This window comes from Dermochelys coriacea, chromosome 2 (assembly GCF_009764565.3).
Source record: "Dermochelys coriacea isolate rDerCor1 chromosome 2, rDerCor1.pri.v4, whole genome shotgun sequence".
Taxonomy (NCBI): Eukaryota; Metazoa; Chordata; order Testudines; family Dermochelyidae; genus Dermochelys; species Dermochelys coriacea.
The window spans coordinates 187,781,968-187,802,119 of NC_050069.1; the positions used below are offsets into that span (position 1 = coordinate 187,781,968).

Consider the following 20,152-nt stretch of genomic DNA (forward strand, 5'->3'; position numbering starts at 1 on the left):
TATGTCCTTTATTGCCCAGCCCTCTCCGAGACGGTACAAATCTATTGAGTCCTTTATTCCTTTAAGGGACTAATTATGCACACAACTTTTACCCCAAATGGAGTTACCCAGACACTTCAGCTTGAACACACTGGATTAGATAAAACAATAAAAAAGTTTATTAACTAGAGAAAGATTTAAAGAGAGATATTGTGAGTGCAAGTAATGAGGCATAGAAGTCCGATATGGTTACAAGAAAAAATAAAGATAAAATGCTTACTGATGCCAAACTTAAGCTATGTTAGATTCAAAGCAAAGTTTTCTCACCACATGCTTTCAGCAGTCACACTGATCAAACTCTTTAGGACAAGACCGCTCCCCTGGAGTCCAAAGGTTGCTTTCTTTGTCTCTTCAGGTGCAGTGAATGCAATGGGTAGGGCCAGAGAGAGGGTGCTTTGGGATGTTTATCCCTCCTTTTTATGTTTTGACTTCCTCTTGAAAAACATTTCCATCTGAGACCCAAGAGACAAAGAGTCTATGTGGAAGGATGTTTCCTGCTGGCTTTTTCCACATGTTTTGAACTTCCTGTTAGCATTTAAGCAGTGTACAGGGTAATCAAATTAAGGCAAGCACACATTCCTTCCTTTGTTTAGGACAGACCTGACTTCTGCCTGGGCAGGACTGTGGGATTTGAAATGTGTGTTAATAACATCATACAGGGAATCTTATAACTTCACATACAATGTTGCTGTACGTATTTTACACTAGAACAGTACTGACCAGCAAATTGAGTTTTCACAAGATACCTTACAAGGTATACTTTGTACAAAGATTGTTACAATACTGTGTAGGGTGTAAACATGGGTTATATTCTGTCTCTCACGTCACAATACTGTAAATATTTTTTTGTTTGGTGGAGTAGTGTTGGGAGAAGGAGCTTAGTATGATCAAAGAGATAATATTACACACAAGAATTTCCCAAAATGTCACCTTATAAGGAGCTTTTGCCTTGTTTAAATACAACTTATTTTGCAACTTACTATAAGTCAGACCAATTCGTGAGGCTATTTCTATGTAGTTTTAATTTTTGAAAAAGTTATAATTGGCAAGATCTGCCAGCTTGATTTTAAAATGTCAGATATAACACTATACTTTCTGTAGAAGACAAAAATCACTGTTTACATGTTAACATTGTACAGAGTTTTTTTACAAAAATGGTTACAGATACGTATGAGGATGTTTTGGTTTTTTTAAAAATTTTGGTGTAATAGTAATATATTTCCTTTTGTTACATGTACAATACAGTTTTATATAGGAAATTGATAAAAACCTTTATAAACTTTTGTAGATTGGCAAATTAGCTAAAATTGAATGTCAGTTGTGAAAATCAAGAGATCAATAGATTTTTACATAGCGAGTTTGTTTTTTGAAAGGGAACTTATTAAAGCTTTCACATGAAATGTATTTTATTTTTATATAAAATATAATATAGGGAGAGGTAGGTTTCAGTATATCGGCTTGTACTATACAGAGCTTTATATTTTTCCATTGGAATTTCAGTAGTTACTTTGCAGAGCTGACTTTGGCACTGAAAATATTGTTGTTTTTGCTCTGTATGACAACAACGAACAAGAACTGTTTAAGATAATATAGGAGAGTAGACGCTGATATAGCAGAAATCATCTAACAAGAATGCAAGCTAAAAAAACTGAAATAGGTTGATGGCTTGTTGGCTGCAAATCCACTTTGCCAGCAGGATATAAAAAGCTTACTAATACACAACCAGAATGACAGTTTAAACTAATGTGTTTATTGGAAGTGTGGCTAAAGTTAGGAAAGATGCAACATACTGCATAGTTTTCAGTCTCATTATGCCAATATCTTCCATTAATTCTTTCATGTAGTTTTGTCTATTCACATTTCTATGCAGCGTAAATTATAAGATGTAAGAAATTTATGACAAAGTTAGACTTAAAATTTTTGGCTGGAGGGTTTGATTTATTGAAGCTAATGAAAGTGTCATTGCCTCAGAAGGGCAAATGAGTTTCATGTTGTCTTTCCCCTCTGATGCATGCTGTGTTGGTCTGTATCCACAAAAACAATGAGGAGTCTGGTGGCACCTTTAAAAACTAACAGATTTATTTGGGCATAAGCTTTCTTTCATGGAAAAACTTATGCCCAAATAAATCTGTTAGTCTTTAAGTGCCACCAGACTTCTCATTTTTTTAGGTTCATGTGTCATCTGAAGAAGGATGTAGCACTATTGTAACCCATGTAAAACCTGTGCATACACAAAATAAAAATAATCAAGGGTCTGCTTTGATTCCCCGCTCCCCTTCGTTATTTATGAAAATGACTTGCATACGGATTTTTTTCTTTTTCCAATATTAATTCGTCATGCTTTATATAGGAACTGTGTAAGTCTTCGCTGGCTGGAAAAGTTGTCTAGTTTCACTGAAGCTTCGTAAATATCTTTTGCATTCTCTGCTGTAATGCTTTTTGTAACTTCTATTAGCAGGCTCCTAATCAGTAGTTCTTAAACATTTTAATGTCATCTTCTCTCAGAAGCTCCCAATCCTGTTCCCACACGTTCTAGTGAGTGATTATATGAAAATGTAATAACTGAACAATGTTTAAGGTGACCAGATGAAAATAACCTCACTCAGCATTGAGTGTATAATTGGTTACGTCCACCCATTTTATATCTGTGCAGCTTATTTTCTCATATATGTTATAAAACTCAGTAATTATTCATACCATATATCCTATCATTGCCTGCTATTCCTACAGCTTGAATCTCTCCAGCTCATTTTGTGTTGGTGGAATATTTTTTGTTTTATTTGGCTACCCTTCCTCTATTTTAGTGTCATCAACAAATTTGATCATGGTTGAAATTAGCTCAAAGAGATGCCCAACAAAGAGACATGTTAGTAGACTGGCTTTATTTTCTGTGAAACAATGCAAACAGGCATACGTGTACAAGGGAACTCTGGGAGGAATATAAAGGCACTCCAACTTGAAGTGATGCCTGCACAATTGAAACTTGGTGATATGGTGGGACCACCTTGTCTTTCAAATGTGTAGGCTTCATGTTTATGCTAGAACCTCTTCAGACCACTGGCACATGTGAGAACCACTGCTCTAAATAACTTAGGCATATATACTAACTGGTGTATTTCCAGTGGGAATTTTTGGCACTTTTCCCACCCTCGTTTAGAATTAGTGCAGCTGCAGCAGTGCTAACACTGGGAAAAGACCTTGTCGAAACTGGGCACTAGTATTTTTTTAAAATCATTTTTCCATATACCATTTTTCCATTAGTGTCCACGGTGGGGGCGGGGGAAGGGGACACAACCCAGACAGAGGAGTTTACAGGGGCCTGATTATTATGTACATTAGGCTATGTACACTGCCAGAGGGTAAATGAAACTCCGATCATGTATGGTTTCAAGATGCTATACTGGGTGGGTGTTCCTGCTAAAAGGAATTTGTCAGTAGGTAGACGTTATGAAATGAAATTTATCCTCTAGTTCTAAGTACTCTGTCACGGTTTTTCAACTGTGGCTAGAAGTGCTGAAGCCGGTTTTCCCCATCACTGCCATTTTTACTTTTGCTCTTCTAAATAGAGGAATTATTAGTTTCCATGTAGGAAGGGCTAGTGCTCTGAAGAGATTTCTGACTAATCTGCTTACTCCACTTGAGAAATAGCCACACGTATGTTTTGTGAAAGGCCTTGTCTATGCTGGCAGTTTTCAGAAAATTGGCCTACAGCTGGTAGAAATGCTAGTGTAGATGGGGCACAGGCATTTTTACCAGTGTCGTCTCACCCTATTTGTGTTTCCCACGATTTTGCACTATGTGGGATTCAGGGTCAAGCTAGACCATAAAGAGCAAGTGTGTTTGGTTTTTTTTGTTTGTTTGTGTTTTTTTTTTTTTTTTTTTTAAACCTCAATCTTCTGTCTCCGATTACAAGAGGATTTAGTATATGGACTGTATATGTCATAGATCTTGCAGATAAAATTAAAGTTCTGTTAACCTGTGTTTACAAAGCACCTTCTGTGTAATTCATTTCCTATATTGGCAAAATGCCAAGTCAAACACACTGGTAAGTAACTGGCTGTTGAATCAGTAGAGGCGTATCTATTCATATTCCTCATTCCTAGAACAGCTTTGCTTCAGATAGCTTTTAACAATATAGGTTTTAAAAGCTCTTTCTGGTTTTCAGCCTTGCTGTGTCCCTGAGCAGTAGAATTCCAGAAGATGACTTTGATTTCTGAACACTGAACTTTGTTGCCTTGCGTAGTTTAATAGAACCGGCATCTATTTGGCCCTTACCAAATAGATGGGGAGGGCACAAGGAGGACCCTTTACACAGATTTTACAAGCACCAAGTATGATTCCAGCCCCTGTGATTGCTCCCTTGCTAACTCCTCTGGGGATGCAGAGAAGGAAGGGGAGACTGAAACATGACTTTACCTCCCCACCCCATGCACTGGCCCTCAAACCAGGAACAGCTCACAGAGCCAAGAAGAACGGAGGGTAGTATCAGATGGGCGCTCTCTGCATGCTGCAACCCCTGCCCGCCATGTAGAAGTCAAATTACGCCTATGGCAAAGAGGTGAAATGACAATATGACAATAACTATAGAAACTGTAGTCCCTTTTCCTGGAACTATAGTCCATTCACAAGAGTGTCAACTGGAGTGAAATCAGAACTTTTTACCTACAGGATAAGTACCACAGCTCCTGTTACATAGGTTCTTCTTAGAGTGCTTGTTCATGTCCATTCCACATTAGGTATGTGTGCACAAGCATCGGGACTTTTTCCCTTAGCGGCTCCCGTTGGGCCGGCGGGGCCCCCCGAGTGCATATATACCCCTGCCGGCCTGACCCCCTCCGGTTTCTTCTTACGATCCATGGCAGCATTGGAACAACATCTCTCTCTCCCTCACTCTCTCTTGCAGAAGAGCAGTCCCTTAGCCTTTAGAGTAGCTGTTATCAGTTCGTTAACATACCTATTGTGGACACTTAAGTCATTAGGTGCTTGGAGGCCTCCAGCACCCACCCCCGGGCCGCGGGGCATGCCGCAGGCCCATGGTTTCAAGGCTTGCACCACTTGCCACAAACCTATGCCAGTTAATGACTCGTGTCTACGTTGCCTGGGGGATGAACATCAAACTGAGCTGTGTAGGATTTGCAAGGGCGTTTAAGCCAAGGACAAGGAAAGAAAGAGACTTTCGTCTAAAGCAACTGTTGATGGAGGCCGCAATGCAGCTGCCGGGCCCGGAGTGCCCAACGCCAGCTCAGGCTTCCTCGGTGCGTAGTGCCCCGGAGCCGTCGAGAGACCCAGCACTGGCTAAGCACCATAAACTGTCGGCCCCAGAGCGCCAGACTAGGCCCTGGCACCGCTTGTCCTCCCCGGTGCGGCCCCTGGTACAGCCAAAAGGAAGGCACAGTCGTTCCCCGCACAGGAGGCCGGTGCCTCCCAAGGCCTCAAGCGCCGATAAGAGCGGGAAGGCCGCGGTACTGGCGCTGAAACCGGTGGTCCCAGCAGCACAAGCCCCACCGAGCCCAGACCTAAGTGAGCTCAATGAGGACAATTGGGCTTGAGGACATAACGGATCAGCCCTCTGTGCCTGGCACCTTTGAGGCTGCAAAGGACCTCATCGAGCTGTCGGCAGCGAGCCCCCTCCCGTATGGGGAGAACCCTCGGGCACCCATGCCTCGGGTGCTGTTGAGGGATAAGCCAGCAATGGTGTGCCGCTCAAGGACACCATCCTGGCACTGCTCCCGGTCGAGCTCCGACTCCGTGGACTCGTACTTGTCAGCGGCCCAGAAGTTGGTTGCAGCACTGGCAGTGGGTCAGTGTGAAGAAGCACCGGAAAGGGAACGCCGCTCTCCAGCACCACGGAGAGGCCGGCACCAGGAGGAGTTGAGACGGCTCTTGTCAGAGAATTCCTGCAGACGGTCCCGGTCCCAGGGATACCGGTACCACTCGTGCTCAGCCAGGAGCCCCTCGTTCTCCTGCCGATGCAGATCGTTGGCACCACCATGGCCTTCGCGATTGGCATTGCTGCAGTCTGCCGCCAACTCCGGCTGCTATAGCTACTTGCACCGAACCTCAGACAGCAGGGACCCTCAGGGGAGCTGGCAATCCCAATGGGGGATGCCAGGCCATAGGTCCAGGGGGTCCAGAAGGGCCAATCAGGAGTGCCAAGGGGCCCCGTGCAGGGCAAGTTACTCAGTACAGCGGTCCCGGTCCCCGCACCGATGCCAGAGGGTGCCAAAGGCTATAGTATCCAGGCCTCCAGCATAAACCGGAGAGACCGGCACCAAGTCCGGTGCCATCCCATGGACTCCCGCTCCGGCCTGAGCTGGAGGCCCCTCCCACGGGAGAAGGGGAGCAGGAGGACCAACCAGAGGGGGTCGAGCAGCAGCTAACCTCCTCATCTTCCCCCGATGAGGCGGTGGCAAGTACAGAGGTGTCTGGCTCTCTGCCAATTAGACCATAGAGCCCACCAGGAATTGCTGTGCAGGGTCGCCCAAAACTTGGGGTTGCAGGCCAAGGAGACGGTTGAGCAGGACACCAAGGTGGACATTTTGAGCTCCGAAGGTCCATCCAGTATAGCACTCCCGCTCATTAAGACCATTCAATCCAACTATAAGACTATATGGCAGACCCCAGCCTCCAGCGCTCCAACGGCCAAAGGAGTGGAGCATAAATACTTTGCCCCATCTAAGGGCTATGAGTTCCTGTTCTGCCACCTGAGTCCATGCTCCCTAGTGGTCTCAGCAGTAAACGAAAGAGAGTGCCATGGACAGCAGGCCCTGGCCCCTAAGGCCAAAGAGGCGAAACACCTGGACCTTTTTGGCAGAAAGGTGTACTCAACTGGGTACCTTCAGTTGAGGATTGCGAACCAGCAGGCCATCCTCAACAGGCACAATTTCAACTCCTGATTGGCAGTGGAAAAGTTTAAGGACAACCTCCCGCAAGGTTCCCAACAGGAGTTCATGGCCCTGGTGGACGAGGGCATGGAAGTAGCCAAGACCTCTCTCCAGGCCTCCCTGGATTCGGCAGACGCGGCGGCTAGAACAGTCACGTCAGAGTTGGTCATGAGGCACTCAGCGTGGCTCCAGGAGTCAGGCCTGCCACCCGAGGTCCAGAATACACTCCAGGACTTCCCCTTCAAAGGGTCCGGGCTCTTCTCTGACAGACACAAGGCTGCATAGCCTCAAGGACTCGCGAGCTACGCTTAAATTGCTGGGTATGCGCACCCCGGCGACCCAGAGGAAGCCCTTTAAGCCGCAGCCTCCCCCTCAACGGCAGTACCAGCCTCGCCATAGGCATGAGCCTTACCATAGGCGAGGCAGGGATAAGAGGTGACGGCGTGATAACAATAGTAACAATAATGCGCCGGGCCAGAACCAAGGCCAGCACAACCCCCAGCTGGGCACTAAGCCAGGCTTTTGAAGGTGCGCTCGAGGACAATGTATCAGACCAATCACCGGATCCGCCCCTTTGTTTCCTGAACCGCCTGTCCTGTTTCTTCTGTGCGTGGTCCACCATTACGTCAGACTGTTGGGTCTTGCGCACGGTGAGGAATGGGTACTCGCTGCAGTTCGCCTCCCTCCCACCCCCTTTCCCCGTCCCTCTTCAGGGACCCCTCTCACGAGCATCTCCTAGAGAGGAAAGTCCGCTCGCTGCTAGAGGCAGGGGCGGTAGAGGCGGTGCCGCACAGACTAAGGGGGAAGGGGTTCTACTCCTGGTACTTCCTCATCCCAAGGCCAAAGGGGGCCTTCACCCCATCCCAGACCTGACGGGCTCAACAAGTTCCTGGTCAAGGCCCGGTTCCGCATGGTCTCTCTGGGCACCATCATTCCTTCCCTGGAGCTAGGGGACTGGTACGCTGCCCTCGACATGAAGGACACGTACTTTCATATCGCCATCCACCCAGCACGTCGGTGGTTCCTATGCTTCACCGTGGGCCGAGAACATTACCAGTTTGCAGTTCTCCTGTTTTGGTCTAGCCGCGGACCCAAGGGTGTTCACGAAGTGCATGGCGGTGGTGGCCTTCTTACGGAGGCAGAGAATCCGGGTGTACCCATACCTCGACGACCTGCTCCTGGCGGGCCAATCCAAGGCAGAAGTGTGGGGCCATGTGGAGCTGGCCCTGAGATTGTTCCATGAGCTGGGGCGCCTGGTCAACATCCCCAAGTCCACGCTTGTACCCACGCAGAGAGTGAAATTCAGAGGGGTGGTCCTGGATGCGGTGTAGGCCCAGGCAAGCCTTCCAGTATCCCGATTCCGGGTTATCCAGCGAGCAGTGGCCTCCCTGCGCCAGTTTCCAATGACAATGGCCAAGTGCTGCATGCGGCTGCTGGACCACATGACAGCATGCACGTACGTGGTCAGGCATGCCAGACTGAGACTCAGGACTCTGCAGGCATGGCTCGCTCGGGTGTACTGCCTAAGCAGGGACCCCCTGGACTTGGTAGTGACAGCCCCAAGGGGACGTGCTAGACTCTCTGCTGTGGTGGCAGTCTCAGCCTGTGGTTTGCGAAGGCATCCCCTTTGCTGCCCCACAACCGGACCTGATGCTGGTGATGGATGTGTCAGCCCACGGATGAGGGGCTCACCTGGGGGACCTCATGATGCAGGGGTTGTGGTCTGGAGCAGAGCCGTCGCTCCATATCAATGTGAAGGAGCTCAGGGTAGTTCGTCTCGCCTGCCAGACCTTTCACGCCACTCTGAGTGGTCACAGCGTGACAGTTCTGACAGACAACACTACTGCCATGTTTTATATAATACAAACAGGGAGGGGCTCGTTCCTCGCCACTCTGTCGTGAGGCTCTCCTCCTCTGGGACCTTTGCATAGCCCATGCAATTCACCTCAAGGTGTCCGATCTTCCGGGGGTATGAAATGAGCTGGCGGACTCCCTCAGCAGGTCGTACCGCATGCACGAGTGGACATTCAGGGCGGATGTTGTGCTTTCGCTCTTCTGCAGGTGCGAGTTTCCCTGGATAGACCTGTTGGCCACCAGGGCCAATACCCAGTGCCTGTGGTTCTGCTCATTCCAGGGCCGCAGCCCGGGCTTGCTCGTGGACGCGTTTGCGATCCCGTGGAGAGGGGGCTTGATGTATGCCTTCCCCCAGCTCCCCTTGGTGCACAAGATCCTACTCAAGGTGTGCAGGGACAGGGCGGCGGTGCTCCTCATCGCCCCAGCCTGGGCCCACCAGCACTGGTACACATCGCTCCTAGAGCTGTCAGTGGAGGCCCCAGTAGTCCTGCCCCTACACCGGGACCTCATTACACAGGGCTTGTCCACCCCGACCTACAGACACTGCACCTGACGGCATGGAGGCTCTGTGGCTAAACTCCCTGGAGAGCCAGTGCTCCCTTCCAGTGCAACAGATTCTCCTTGGCAGTTGAAAGCCCTCTACCAGGGTGGCCTATATGGCCAAGTGGTAAAGGTTCTTATGTTGGTGTGAATCCCGACAGGTACAGCCATGCCAGGCCCCAGTGCAGGCTATGCTGGAGTACCTCCTGCACCTCAAGCAGCAAGGACTGGCCCCGTCCTCACTCAGAGTGCACCTGACGGCCATCTCCGCCTTCCATCCAGGGTTCTTGAGGGGCTCGGTGTTCTTCCACCCAATGGTAGGACGGTTCCTTAAAGGGTTGGAGAGGGTGTTCCCGTACTCCCACCCACCAATCCCTCCATGGAACCTTAACCCGGCCCTCTCTAAACTCATGGGACCTCCTTTCGAGCCCCTCACTTCCTGTTCCCTCCTCCACCTTTCCTGGAAGGTGGCATTTCTGATTGCCATTACCTCGACCAGAGGGGTGTCTGAACTGAGGGCCCTTGCCCCTGTGCCACCGTATACAGTATTTCACAAGGACAAGGTGCAGCTCCTGCTGCACCCCAAGTTCCTCCCTAAGGTGGTCTCCCAATTCCATTTGGGCCAGGACATTTGTCTGCCGGTGTTCTTTCTGAAACCCCATACGGACCTGTGTCACTGCAGCTTGCGCACCCTGGATGTGCGTCGAGCGCTGGCGTTCTATTTGGAGTGCACCAAGCCCTTTCGTAAATCTGCGCAGCTGTTTTGTGGCTGTAGCTGAGAGGGTGAAAGGCCTCCCAGTGTCGGTGCAGCGGATTTCGACTTAGATTACAAGCTGCATCCGGGCGTGCTATGAGCTCGTAGGTGTTCTGGCCTTGGCGGTCATGGCCCACTTGACCAGGGCGCAAGCGACTTCCATGGCATTCCTGGCACAGGTCCCAAACCAGGAGATCTGCAGAGCAGCCACCTGGTCCTCGGTGTACACCTTTACGACCCACTATGCGGTCAACCAGCAGGCCAGAGAGGATGCGGCGGTTGGCAGAGCGGTCCTCCGAGCAGTTGTTCCATGACTCCTACCCTCCTCCAGAGGTTAGCTTGTGATGCACCTAATGGTGGAATGGACATGAACAAGCACTCGAAGAAAAAATGGTTACTTTCTCGTAACTGTTGTTCTTCGAGATGTGGTGTTCACGTCCATTCCACCACCCACCGTCCTACCCCTCTGTCGAAGTTGCTGGCAAGAAGGAACTGGAGGGAGTTGGGCCGGCGGGGGTATATCTGCATAGCGCAGTGGCGCCACTCAGGGGGCCCCGCCGGCCTGACGGGAGCCGCTAAGGGAAAAAGTTTCCGATGCTCGTGCACGTGGCACGCACACACCTAATGTGGAATGGACATGAACAACATATCTCGAAGGACAACAGTTATGAGAAAGTAAGTAACCGTTTTTTTTCAAATATGCAAGCAAACAAGCTGTATGTGTATCAGAGGAGTACGATTAACAGTTGTCAGTAATTTCATTTGCATACTAAATATACTACTTTATGCCATTGTTTTATAGCTCTGTCTAGAGAGTAAAACTTAATATTTTAACTGAAGTCCCCTTAGGGTTTTCTCAGATCAAAGTTGCTTGTCAAAAAGTAGTTAGTGATCTAGATAAATTCCGCCCAAGAGCTGGAGAGCTAATGGCTGTTTTGGCTGCAGAGTCAGTAAGGTTAGCCTTTAAAGTGCTTTTAGGAACTGTTATTTGTCATTGATTGCAGGATATGCTGATCTGAAAGTGTGTTGCTTACAACTAATACTGTGTTTGGGATCAGACAAGGTTGTAGATATTTCACTGATCTCATTAACGTATCCATACACCAGCAATACACCTATATGCTATTTTGTATTCAATTTATTTACAGCCTTCTACAGTACACCTTGCCTAACCTGTTAGTAGGTTCGATCCTACAGGGAAGGAGTAGGTGGATTCAGCTGATTCATTATTGCAGTGAGCGCATTATCCCACATGGGAATCAGAGAGGTGGTAGTGACTTTCAACAGAGAGTGAGGACTAGGGTGCGGGGTGAACAGTTCTGAGGGAGGTACCCGGGTAACAGCTACAGCTGGGGAAATGAATTTTTTTTTAACTTTGGCAATAAAGCCAAACCTAAGTATAAGCACCCTTTATTAGAGGGGCCTCTGAACTTTATTGGGAGTGTTCCAGTTGGAGTCTCCAGGAATTAAAAGATTAATCTTTAATTAAAGATTGTCATGTGATGAAACGTCCAGGAATATGTCCAGCCACACTTTCTAACCCTGCTGTTCAGATACATTTCAAAATCCCACTAGGTGCCTGTCTGTATCTTCAGGTGCTTAACTGTCATTGAAAAACAGGCCCTTGCTATTCTAGTAATGGGAGTCGTATATGTACCTAAGGTTTTATATGCTTAATATTGCTGACTGCTGTCTGTTATGTAAATTAACAATCATTGTTTAGCTCAGAATATGTAGAGATAATGAACAGATGTAATGTAAAATCAATATTTAATCTTCGATTCTTCTGTAGAGCCTGATCTTGCTAACTTGATTCATAGGACTAATCCTCATTCACATGCATAGTTCTCCATGCATATGAGGGACTACTCATACGAGTAAGGAATACTCCTTTGAGTAAGGCTTTGTAGCATCCAAGTCTGCATAATTTGGGCATGGTGACAGGAGTGATTGCAGATATTTTGAATATAGTGTGCCCTTTTAGTAAGAAAATATTTTACCTTATCAAAAACAGTAAATAATCAAGGGTGCCAGCCATAAACATTCTGGCTAAAAACCTTATTCAGTATCAATTTATCCAAACCTCTTTACTGGAAACCTATCTAGTACAAGTAAAAAAAAAAAAAAAAAAAAAAAAAAGCCTTTTATTTTTATTCATTAAAAAGTTTACAAACCTTCAGAGAGACAAGGTTGATGAGGTCATAACTTTTTACAAACCTGACGATTACACTTATGATATACATCAGCTGAGGCTTTGCCTCTATAATATTTGAGGCAGAATGGGAGGTGCTACAGAGCTACAATGCAAACTGTGTTTCTGTAGCAAGATTTCACCCCTGGGCTGGCAAAGGCTTTGGCTTTGTTGGAGGGACATGCTTGTAACTAGTTTAGTGGATCATCATGTCTAGATCTTCTGCCTACATGGCAACTGTACGTCAGGGTCAAAATGTAACTTGTAAGTAATGTTATCTCTGTTCATATTTTTTGTTTTACTGTTTGTATTACTTCCACAAATTTAAATAAAGCATGCAGACAAATGCCACATGAGAATAATACTAGTCAAATGTAGTAGACTGCTAACAATGTGCAGTAAGAAGATATTTTATATGCTATTGCTATAAGGAAATACTAAATTGTAAAAGATACATGTCAAGGCTCTCCGTGTTGGTAGCACAGCGTTGTATTTTAAAATTTGTTTTTGGCGCTAGAAGGGAATTTATCATACTTTCTCAGTTTCTATAGCAACATGATAAATGTTATAGAACTCTGCTTGGTTGTCTTGATCCGTTTGTGGGTCTGCCTGGAGTGATATGACTCCATATCCTAAATATGCTCATCTTTGACTCTTTCTTGGAAAATTAGGGTTACTATTCAGCCTTTTGAAGTTTGTTGATTTCAAAACTACCTTGGCAATTAAAGGGGGCTTTTTCTACAGGCAACATTTATAATGATGTATTTGTATAAGAGATGATGATGTGTCAAAAAAGGGAGCCATTATGTTTAGCTGTTGCCTTCCTTGTATAGAAGACATTAAACAAAACAACATCCCCCAGAAATATTCCAAGGGAAATAAATAGATAATTACATTAAAGTGATATTGATGTGAAGCTGAACTCACTGATGTCAGTTGTTTTAATTAAGAGTAAATCAGGGTGAGTAAATGGCTAGTCTTTGTCTGTATTTTTTTAAAATTATATTTAGTTTTAGCTACTCTGGGGACCCTCATATGGAGAAGCCTCAGACCTTGGTGAGGGTGGTTTCTAATCATCATCAGAGGCAGGGCCAACAGCAGCACTAAGATGCAGCACCAGAAGATGGGGAAGTGGAGGAGGGCTGCAGGAGTGATAAGCTGGCTTGTTTTGTTGAGACCAGTGCTGAGCTCACCACTGCTATCTGTGTTTATATTTTTTAAAAACTTATTCCTAAATCCTTTCTGAAACCAGGAAGTAGAGTAATAAGTGGTGGAAGGAAATAATGTTTTATCATAGGCACAAATTAACTATTTGTTATTTTTCCCACTGGTTTGCACCTTGCTAGTCATCACCAAATCCCATTGTGACTTGCTTTGCACAGAAATAAGTGATTCCACAAAGTGCAAGACAGAGGAGAGTCACGTCTTTAGTGTTTAAATTAGGAAGGGTAAAATATGAAGTGCTGTGCTGGCAGCAGAGAAAGTCATAGGGAATAAAAGAGGACTTCTTAATGTGGGGAAGTGCAGGCTGAGAACAGCCTAAGGTATCCAAGGGGTAGAGATTCCTTAACTCTGGAAACTCCTCCTTCTCTGAAGTAAAGCAATAGAGCATGTACATAGCTTGCAAAGGACTGGCCTTTAGCAGCCCCTAAATTACTCAGAAGAGTATAAGTCTCTAGATGGGGAAAGGCTAGGTTGAGAACACCCATCCATTTACAACTTCCTGGATTAATTTTAAGACTTTCTGCTTCTTAGGAGCAGTTTCAGATGCGGGAAACCAGAATGAATAATGTTTTGAAATGAACTGATCTAGTGGTATAGTAGACAATTTGCAGTCACTATGCATTTGTCTGTGTAGCTAAGATTACAATAAACTTGTGATTGGTAAGGGGGCTGCCTAGCCCCACTATGATGATTAGCTGAGCTGAAAGGGTAAGCAGCCAATTAAACTACAGCTTTCATCTAATCCATTTTTATAGATTTATTGCTTAACTTTCAGCATAAGAAATTGTCTGCCCCACTTCTTCAGCAATAATTTAGTTCCCTCATTGAGAGTAAACTAGTCCACAAGTACCTTTCCTATTTGCCTATAAATAACTTGCATTGTTTTGGGGTGAAATGTAGCTAACTGATGCCAGTAAGTGGAGGAGGAACTGCCCAAAGACATGCTGAAAGTGTAGTCAGGTACTAGGAAAACCACGAGAGGACAGTATTATGAAAGCCACAAAAAGACCAGATGAAGGTGAAGGGTAGCTGCAGAAAGGTTGAGGAGGATGGGATATGGATCAAGAGATATGGCAAAGAAGAGAATCTGGCAAGAGCACTTTCAATAGACTGGCGAGGGTAGAAGCCAGAATGAAGTGGATCTAGGATAAAGTTAGAGGATTAGGAAACTGACTCCCTATGTTGTGTCCGTAAAATTTGCCCATATACCTATTGTGTGCATATAACAGGTAACTGCAAATACTAATTTCCCTTTTATGGTTGCCACTTACATTGCCACTTGAGAAATTTTGACTCAATATGTGCTCGTAAAGGTCTCGATACAGGGACATAAGTGCATGCTTAATTAGTCAGGATACCAGTTAAGCAAAACCTTAAGCATGCATTTAAGACCTAGAGACTGATCAGGGATCCTTTCCTGAATAGGGACCAAGGTTCCTTTGACTTAGAGAAACCTGTGGGATGAGCTCTTCACACATCTTGTAAAACAAGTAAGTCTATGTCCTATTTATAGTTGCTGTACACTTGTCTCTGCATCTGAGATTAGAATAGGTCCCTAAATGGTTTCTCTGAACTGAACAATAGACTGGGTTATGTGATAAAATGACTTTAATAAATCATATAGCAGCCTGCTCTTTCATGGTTGAAATGAATTATGCTAAATCAATAAGATATTCAAATGTGTCTCTCTTTATTACTTTAATCCCTGGACTCTTATGGTTGTTACAATGTGTAGAAGCAGCATGACTCAAATGCATTTCTGCTGTGATACTAATTTAAAAATTAGAATGCAGAAAATATCTTAATCTGATCCATTGACCAGTGTTCAAGCTTCATGATAAAAAATATGGAAAATTCTTTCCATCTCTCTTTGATACATTTCTATGAACAATTAATCTCTCGGTGGAGCTGTATATTAGTGAAGAGCTCAAATACAATGGTCCTGGTCCTTCATGGAGGTCCACTGGGTTTATGCTGGTGCAATTCACTGGAGTTACACTAGTATAGAATTGTTCAGAATTTTTTTGGTTATTTCAGTCAGAAGCCTGTGATAAATGTTGGAGAATAGTAATTGCTAATGGAGTTGGCTCTCTCAATATGTTCTCCTAGACAGGGAAGGCTGGAGAATGCCTAACTAGGAAGATTGTTCATCTTTCTTTTTTTTTAAAGCAGCTGGGAGACCAGAGCATACTTAAGGGTTGCCAGTAGCATGTATTCCCGACCAGAGGCTTATACGAATCGAAAAAAGAGATGAGAAATTCTTATTTGGCTTTCATCATACATTAGGGACAAGGAGTCTGTCTCCTAGGACCTCCTTGTGCATTCAAGCCCTCTGATGATGAAACTGGGTGGAAATCAGGAAAAGGGAGCATTTGCTACGTTCTGCATTTACATTGTGTCTCTGAAACCGGAGAGATTAGCACAAATCCCCACCATTGTATCTGAGAAGATGATTAAAGACTCCTTGAATCTGGAACCATTTAGATATTGAAGCCTTCACGGGGTAGCCTGTATTATTCCGGAGAAACAACCCAGACAAGTTCTGCTGTTTGAGACTTTATAGATGGCATTGCAGAGGAAAAGAGACCTATTAATCTCTCTTAGAGCCATTGCATAAGAATGGGAAAAGCTTAATATGATGCCATGTGATATGGCAATTTCCTGCGATATCTTTGGGAGATCTTACTAGTTTATTTATCACTGTGGGCTGGGGGTTGTACATAATAGGGTAGAAGGACCACAGCCCTTCAGGAACTAAGAACAATGAGAAATGATTAGGCAGATTCATTCAGGTTATACTATCTCCCAAGAAGCATCACCACCTGGAGAAGCTCGTATGTACTGGTTCAGCCTGGATTCATGAGAGACCAGCAGACAAAGAAAGGACTTTTGGATAAGTAGCCTGAATTTAAACTGACTTGAGGCCTTTGTTCTGATCCAGCAAATGGAGAGGACCTCCTGTCCAAGAGGAGAGCCCCAGTCCTTAGGGAAGGATTGTAAGGATTGTAATCAACCAGAGCCCTTGTTACAATGGGGTGGGAGTGATCTCTGGTAAAGTTATTAGCATGCATGTAGTTTATTGTTTAAATGTTTTTTTTTCTGTAATGCTTTTACCTTAAGAATAAATGTACTTGCTTAGAAAGATCTGGGTGGTAACTTATAACTGTGGGCAGTTATACTGTTTATAGCCATAGAGGAGAAATCAATGCAAGCCTGCTGAGGCAGTCTGAATTGCGGGGGAACTCAGTATAGGCAGGGAACTGTGCAGCCTGGAAATATTCTGGTCAGGAGGGAGAGAGATGTAGCTCTCTACCTGAGAGATGATGGCTTGGGAGCCTGAGTAGGTTCCGTTGCTGGACCATGGAGAGCAAATACAAGTGCAGTTGCCCTGAACCGGGACATCAATCTCCTTCTGTCCTGCTGTGCATTGACATGTGAGCACTTCATTTTGAAGGTGCTGCTCTAAATGAACAAACTATTTGATTGTGGGGGAGCAGCTAGATAGAAAACTATTCATTGGTTCGTCACGTTATATCTTTTTAGTCCTAGTACCTGCTTAATATGTTCCTAAAACTATAGCAGATTATGAGTTTAAGAAACCAATCTGTGTCCTGTGTACAAAAATAAAATAGTTGTGTATGATTTTAATAGTCATTCTAGAAATATGGTGAAATTTAATCAGGAGTTGATTAAAAGCTTTCTTACTGCTGATTGCATCCATCCTGTCACTCAAGTAGATGTAATCCTATAGCCACCTACAGCATATTCATTTTTTTTTCCAAGATAAAGAGAACAGTCCTTGAGTCAATATTGTTTGATTGACAGCAGGAATTGCATGTCCTGATAACGTTGCTTAATTTATTTGATTTTTTTTTTTAAGTTCCTGGACTCCTTACAGAAAACTGGACAAATTCTTCTGTTACATGTGTGTAACTTCACTGCAGTTATGAGATCAGAGTCTTTCTCAGTATATTCCCACAGGTGAGAAAGCACTAGTTCTTGTTCACTCTTGTGGAAAGTCACTTAAAAATCTAGATGCATTTTATATGTTGTCTATTGTTTATGTATTTTATGGTTATTAGTTATTGGATTAATTCAGAAGGGCAGAAAGTAACATCCATGTTTCAAAATAGGCCATTGTTCAAATATATTTTATTTAAAAAAAATTTATTTCAGCAATGGTGGATTTATCACATTTTCCCCTTTTCTATTCTACTCATTCCAGTTCTTGACAACATTCCTTTAACTGCATAGAGCAGAGGTGGGCAAACAGTCCGCAGACCACATCTGGCCTGCGGGACCATCCTGCCTGGCCCTTGAGCTCCTGGCCAGGGAGGCTTGCCCCCGGCCCCTCCCCTGCTGTCCCCCCTCCCCTGCACGCACGCTACCGCACGGGCAGCGGGGCTGCGAGCTCCTGCCGCTCTGAGCTGCATAGTAAGGGGGCAGTGGTGGCAGCGCACGCGGCGGTGGGGGGATTGGGTAGGGGATACTGGGGGGCAGTCAGGGGACAGGGAGCAGTTGGGGATGAGGAATGGGGGCAGGGTTGGATGGGAGTCCTGGGGGGCCTGTCAAGGGGTGGGAGGGTGGATAGGGGCTGGGGGGCAGTCAGGGGACAGGGAGCAGGGGGGTTGAATAGGGGGTGGGTCCAGGGGGGTGCTATTTGGGGCAGGGGGTCCTGGGAGGGGGTGGTCAGGAGACGAGGAGTGGGGAGGTTGGATGGGTCGGGGGTTCTGAGGGGGGCAGTCGGGGGCGGGGGCCAGGCTGTTTGGGGAGGCACAGCCTTCCCTACCTGGCCCTCCATACAGTTTCGCACCCAAATATGGCCCTTGGGCCAAAAAGTTTGCTCACCCCTGGCATAGAGTGAGACCACTATCTGTGAATAAACATGGCTACGGGTACGTGAACACCCCCCCCCCCCCTTCTGTACCTTTATATCCATCGGTCCAGTCCTGGTGGATTGCATTTTGCGTCTGGATAGACACCCTGAATTTTTTTTGTCACCATCTGGACCTTCATTCCCTTTTCCCAGACTCTTGTTGATAGTGGTATAAATAACTTCCTCTAATCTGCACAACCAGACTCAGTGAGCCTATGTAGGCAAGGAATCCGGGGGATGACGGCCTCAGGAATAAGATAATCACAGGAAATCTGGTAACAAACATGTTTCCCTCTGGTTATTCTCCCTTTAAAGTGGGGTTGACTTGAGCCTCCCAGGAACACCAGCTTCACAATCTGTGAAGCTAGTTCATAGTCCAAAAATGATCTGATTTTAGAGAGAGATTTAGATTTAATATGGTTAAAATAGTTTTGTGAGGAATAGGATTCAAGATTGAGTCAGTCAGTTGGAGATTCTGGCAGGCAGTCCTCGCTAAATATGCAAGATGTGTACCTACATCTATTAAAAGATTTTTGTGTCCCTCAATGTCCCTGCGGTTAAGATAGGAAGGGAAGATGCTTCTATTCTGTGCATTTACCCCTCCTGAATGAGCCGCCACTTTTCATGTTTTTTTGTGGGGTGGGGGGTTCTGTTGTTTTTGATAGAATTGACGGCAGTAGAGACAGTAGCATTGAGAAGTGAAGACCTAGTTAGAGGTAGGTTAGAGGTTGATCTAGTGATCTTCTCTGTCTATTTTGTTTTTGTTAAACACTACAGTAGCCTGCAGCACTATCCAGGAAGCCTTGATACCCGGGGCGGTGGGGCTCACTCAGGCTTTAGGCTTCAGTCCTGAGGTGGTGGGACAGGAGGCTCAGGCCATGGGGCTTCGGGCTCCAGTCCTGGGCTCTGGATGCGTGGCAGCAGGTCCCAGGCTCTGGCCATGTGTCTTTGGGCTCCGTCCCCCTTCACCCCCCCCCCACTGCCTCCCCTGAGCCCGCCCCCATCCAAGCTTGCCAGGGCTGCTGTGAAGAGTGATACTTATATGTTTGGCACCTTAGAGACTAACAAATTTATTGGAGCATAAGCTTTCGTGAGCTACAGCTCACTTCATCGGCTGTAGCTCACGAAAGCTTATGCTCTAATAAATTTGTTAGTCTCTAAGGTGCCACAAGTACTGCTTTTCTTTTTGCGAATACAGACTAACATGGCTGCTACTCTGAAACTTGTATGTTTGTTAATATCATTTTTCACATCAGACTTACTAGATAGCAATAAATAAATTACAGTGATTTGGATGTGTATATGTGCATATTTGTTTGTTTTTCCTAAAACTAATCAAGTATTTTAGGGAAAAGTGTGAGAGTGGCCACCAGCAAGAGTTGGTGGCCACACTCTCGGGCCATCAGATAATTTGTCCTGAGAACCCTTGCCGTAATAATGCACTTTAACGTAGTAGTGTTTCACACAGCACATTAAAGTGCACTAGGGGAACTTTAGCATGCACCAGCAGCATCTACCTGGACCAATTAATGCACAAAATATTATTGCACTTTAGAAATCACACCTCAGTTGTTAGCATTACTACTCTTTTTGTAGACAAACCTTTAGATACAAGCAGTGATGAGCTGCCAAAAGCTGAAGAACCGGTTCCTTCATTCGCTCCAGATCTTTGGCGGCCCTTCGGCAGCAAGTCCTTCAGTCTCTCTGGGTCTTTGGCAGCACTGAAGGACCCGCAGCCGAAGAACCCGAGCGCTGCCTGGTGAATAAAAATTAAAAAGAGATTCTCAGGG

At 45.6% G+C, this 20,152-nt stretch overlaps 1 protein-coding gene across 9 annotated transcripts in view; it reads left to right on the forward strand.

The window, feature by feature from the left end:
* Positions 1 to 20,152, forward strand: part of LOC119851994 (myosin VIIA and Rab interacting protein) — a 371,019-nt gene that overhangs the window by 25,314 nt on the left and 325,553 nt on the right. The window lies entirely within an intron of this gene.